This window comes from Emys orbicularis, chromosome 15, assembly GCF_028017835.1.
Source record: "Emys orbicularis isolate rEmyOrb1 chromosome 15, rEmyOrb1.hap1, whole genome shotgun sequence".
Classification (NCBI taxonomy): domain Eukaryota; kingdom Metazoa; phylum Chordata; order Testudines; family Emydidae; genus Emys; species Emys orbicularis.
This window is the reverse complement of record NC_088697.1, coordinates 14,519,217-14,524,216: the sequence shown is the minus strand read 5'-3', so window position 1 is coordinate 14,524,216 and position 5,000 is coordinate 14,519,217. Positions and strand designations below refer to the sequence as shown.

Here is a 5,000-nt window from a genome sequence, read left to right as displayed (position 1 = left end):
CAGTTAAAACCTATGGGTTGACCCGGTGGCCGGAAAGCATACCGGCCAGCCAGGTGAACCCCGTTCGATTCCACGGGTTGACCTGGTGCCCGGGAGGGGACTCGGACGGTTCCCCCCGGGGTACGCCTTCCTCGGCCCGAAGGAACAGGGTGCGAACCAGGCGCGGGGGCGGGGCGGGGAACCGCTGGAACCGCTGGGGGACGGGGGACGGGGAGGGGGGGAATGGATCGGGCCTGCCGGGACCCGGCCGCCAGGCAAGCCGCCCCGGGCTCACCCTCCCTGGCCGCAGCGAGGGACTGCCCCCCCCCCCACCCCCGGCTGACAGGATCGGGCCCGCTGGAAGTCCGGGAAAATATTTTTCCCGACGCCGGAGGGAGGGGGGGGGGGAGGGGAAGGGGCTCTGACGGGCCAGCCCGGGCCCCGGAGCTTGAAAAGGAAAAAAAAAGGATCGGGCCCGCGAGAGACGGGGGCCCTGCCGCACGGGGCAGTCCGACCGGGGCTCGCCGTGCGGCAGGCCCGGGCGCCGGCAGGGGAAAGCGGGCGAGGAGGCGCGGAGCCGGGTGCCTACGGCCATACCGGACCGAACGCCCCCGATCCCGTCCGATCTCGGAAGGTAAACCGTCCCGGGCCTGGCTAGTACTTGGATGGGTGACCGCCTGGGAATCCCAGGTGCCGTAGGCAGCTTTTCCCGGTCCGAGCCAGCTCTCTCTCCTTTTTCTGGGGAGGAAGGAGAAGGGGGGGGGGGGGCGGGCCAGAAAGCCCCTCGTCGCTCCTGCCGAGTCGGAGGTCGCGGCCGCAGGTCACGGGTCGGGGCGCCTGGGGTCCGGCTCCCCCCAACACCCACCCGGCTTCCTCCGCGGAGGACCCCCGGCCACCGAAGCCGCTGGGGGAGACCCCGGGCATGGGGCGGACTGGCCCGGCCCCTCCCGGCCCCCCCTGCGCCCGGCCGCCGGCCCGCGGGACCGCCCCGAATCCCCCCGCGGCCACCCAGGCGAGGCCTGGCCTGGAGGGCCCCACGGCGGGTGTCAGGCTCCCCGCCGCTTGCCCCACCGGGGACCCACGGCCACCGAAGCCGCTGGGGGGAGACCCCGGGCATGGGGCGGACTGGCGCGGCCCCTCCCGGCCCCCCTGCGCCCGGCCGCCGGCCCGCGGGACCGCCCCGAATCCCCCCGCGGCCACCCAGGCGAGGCCTGGCCTGGAGGGCCCCACGGCGGGTGTCAGGCTCCCCGCCGCTTGCCCCACCGGGGACCCACGGCCACCGAAGCCGCTGGGGGAGACCCCGGGCATGGGGCGGACTGGCCCGGCCCCTCCCGGCCCCCCTGCGCCCGGCCGCCGGCCCGCGGGACCGCCCCGAATCCCCCCCCGGCCACCCAGGCGAGGCCTGGCCTGGAGGGCCCCACGGCGGGTGTCAGGCTCCCCGCCGCTTGCCCCACCGGGGACCCACGGCCACCGAAGCCGCTGGGGGAGACCCCGGGCATGCGGCGGACTGGCCCGGACCCTCCCGGCCCCGCTGCGCCCGGCCGCCGGCCCGCGGGCCCGACCCGAATCCCCCCGCGGCCACCCAGGCGAGGCCTGGCCTGGAGGGCCCCACGGCGGGTCTGCAGCTCCCCCCGGGCTTCCTCCCCCGAGGACCCACGCCCCCCCCTGAGCCGCAGGGGGAGACCCCGGGCCCGGGGCGGACTCGCTCGGGCCCCCCCCCCTGCGCCCGGCCGCCGGCCCGCGGGACCGCCCCCGAATCCCCCCGCGGCCAGGCAGGAGAGGCCTGGCCTGGATGCCACGGAGGACCCGCGGCCCCCAAAGCCGCAGGAGGCGCCCCCGGCCCCGGGGCCGGTAAGCCCCGTGTCGCTCCCCCCCCCCTCACCCCCCCCACCCCCCCCCGCGCCTCGCTGCCGGGCACCGGGCACCGCCCCAGAGTCAGCCGCAGCCGGCCGGCCTGAGAGCTGCCCTCCTGTGTGAGACTACGTTGATACTAACCGGCCATCAGGCAGGTCAACCCCATTGCTAGACCTGGGTGGACCTGGTGGCCGAGCGGGGACTTAGGAAATTTTCCAGCCTTTTCCCGGGGCGTGACCTGTTGTCCCGGTGGGGACTTTGAAAATTTTACAGCCGCTTCCCGGGGCTTGACCGGTTGTCCTGAAGGCCCCCCACCCCCACCCCCACCCCCGGGCTCCTGCTCCCCTCTCCCCAGCCTCGGTGCTCCGCTCCCAGCCTCGGAGGCTGCCTCTCTGCGGCGGCTGCATCGCGTCCGAGGACGCTCACCCTCCGGAGGCTGGCTGTAAAGCCTGACACCCACCACCGCCGCCGCCCCGACTCTCCGAGGGGCGACTCTGAGGCCTCCCCCCACCCCCGGACCACCCTGGAGACGACTGCTAAGCCCCCACCCCCGGCCAGTCTAGGGGAAGACTGCTAAGCCTCTCCCCCCCCTGCCCCACCCACCCACACTGTCTGGGGGATGACTATTAAGCCTCCCCCCCGCCCAGCCTGGGGGAAGACTGTTAAGCCTCCCCCCCACCCACCCTGTCTGGGGGACGACTATTAAGCTTCCCCCCCGCCGGAGCGCCCGGGGGACGACTATTAAGCCTTCCCCCGGACTGCCCGGCGGACGACTGCGAAGCCTCCCGCTCAGCCTGGGGGAAGACTGTTAAGCCTCCCCCCCACCCACCCTGTCTGGGGGACGACTATTAAGCTTTCCCCTCCGGAGCGCCCGGGGGACGACTATTAAGCCTCCCCCGGACTGCCCGGGGGATGACTGCGAAGCCTCCCGCTTTGCCTGGGGGAAGACTGTTAAGCCTCCCCCCCCACCCACCCACCCACACTGTCTGGGGGACGACTGTTAAGCTTTCCCCCCCGGAGCGCCCGGGGGACGACTATTAAGCCTCCCCCGGACTGCCCGGGGGACGACTGCGAAGCCTCCCGCTCAGCCTGGGGGAAGACTGTTAAGCCTCCCCCCCCCCCCACCCACCCACACTGTCTGGGGGACGACTATTAAGCTTTCCCCCCCGGAGCGCCCGGGGGACGACTATTAAGCCTTCCCCCGGACTGCCCGGGGGACGACTGCGAAGCCTCCCGCTCAGCCTGGGGGAAGACTGTTAAGCCTCCCCCCCACCCACCCTGTCTGGGGGACGACTATTAAGCTTTCCCCTCCGGAGCGCCCGGGGGACGACTATTAAGCCTTCCCCCGGACTGCCCGGGGGACGACTATTAAGCCTCCCCCGGACCTGCTCCATCTCGACTATTAAGCCCCCCTCTGTGGTCCTCAGGACCACTGCCGCGCGGCCCGCGGAGTGGGGTGACACCCGGGCCGCACAGCAAACCGGCCACCAGGTCAACCCATTGAATCCAATGGGTTGACCTGGTGGCCGGAAATCAAACCGGCCACCAGGTCAACCCATTAGATTCAGTGGGTTGACCTGGTGGCCGAGCGGGGACTTGGAAAATTTTACAGCCGCTTCCCCGGGGGTTGACCTGTTGTCCCGGTGGGGACTTTGAAATTTTTACAGCCGCTTCCCCGGGGGTTGACCGGTTGTCCTGAAGGCCCCCCACCCCACCCCCTCCCGGGCTCCTGCTCCCCTCTCCCCAGTCTCGGTGCTCCGCTCCCAGCCTCGGAGGCTGCCTCTCTGCGGCGGCTGCATCGCGTCCGAGGACGCTCACCCTCCGGAGGCTGGCTGTAAAGCCTGACACCCACCGCCGCCGCCGACCCGACTCTCCGAGGGACGACTCTGAGGCCTCCCCCCACCCCCGGACCACCCTGGAGACGACTGCTAAGCCTCCCCCACCGGACCGCCCGAGGGAAGACTGCTACGCCTCCCGCCAGCCCTTCCCCGCCCAGCCTAGGGGAAGACCGCTAAGCCTCCCCCCCCGCACAGTGTCTGGGGGACGACTATTAAGCCTTCCCCCCCCCCCCGGAGCGCCCGGGGGACGACTATTAAGCCTTCCCCCGGACTGCCCGGGGGACGACTGCGAAGCCTCCCGCTCAGCCTGGGGGAAGACTGTTAAGCCTCCCCCCCACCCACCCTGTCTGGGGGACGACTATTAAGCTTTCCCCCCCGGAGCGCCCGGGGGACGACTATTAAGCCTTCCCCCGGACTGCCCGGGGGACGACTGCGAAGCCTCCCGCTCAGCCTGGGGGAAGACTGTTAAGCCTCCCCCCCACCCACCCACCCACACTGTCCTGGGGACGACTATTAAGCTTTCCCCCCCGGAGCGCCCGGGACACGACTATTAAGCCTTCCCCCGGACTGCCCGGGGGACGACTGCGAAGCCTCCCGCTCAGCCTGGGGGAAGACTGTTAAGCCTCCCCCCAGCCACCCACCCACCCTGTCTGGGGGGACGACTGTTAAGCTTTCCCCCCCGGAGCGCCCGGGGGACGACTATTAAGCCTCCCCCGGACTGCCCGGGGGATGACTGCGAAGCCTCCCGCTTTGCCTGGGGGAAGACTGTTAAGCCTCCCCCCCCATCCACCCACCCACACTGTCTGGGGGACGACTATTAAGCTTTCCCCCCCGGAGCGCCCGGGACACGACTATTAAGCCTTCCCCCGGACTGCCCGGGGGACGACTGCGAAGCCTCCCGCTCAGCCTGGGGGAAGACTGTTAAGCCTCCCCCCAGCTACCCACCCACCCTGTCTGGGGGGACGACTGTTAAGCTTTCCCCCCCGGAGCGCCCGGGGGACGACTATTAAGCCTCCCCCGGACTGCCCGGGGGACGACTGCGAAGCCTCCCGCTCAGCCTGGGGGAAGACTGTTAAGCCTCCCCCCCACCCACCCACCCACACTGTCTGGGGGACGACTATTAAGCTTTCCCCCCCGGAGCGCCCGGGGCACGACTATTAAGCCTTCCCCCGGACTGCCCGGGGGACGACTGCGAAGCCTCCCGCTCAGCCTGGGGGAAGACTGTTAAGCCTCCCCCCCACCCACCCACCCACACTGTCTGGGGGACGACTATTAAGCTTTCCCCCCCGGAGCGCCCGGGGCACGACTATTAAGCCTTCCCCCGGACTG

At 71.4% G+C, this 5,000-nt stretch overlaps 1 non-coding gene across 1 annotated transcript; it reads left to right on the top strand.

The window, feature by feature from the left end:
- The first annotated feature begins 562 nt into the window (after positions 1-562).
- Positions 563-681, top strand: LOC135889871 (5S ribosomal RNA). Its single transcript, XR_010562187.1, has one exon. It is a non-coding gene; the product is annotated as a 5S ribosomal RNA (ribosomal RNA).
- Positions 682-5,000: the final 4,319 nt, after the last annotated feature.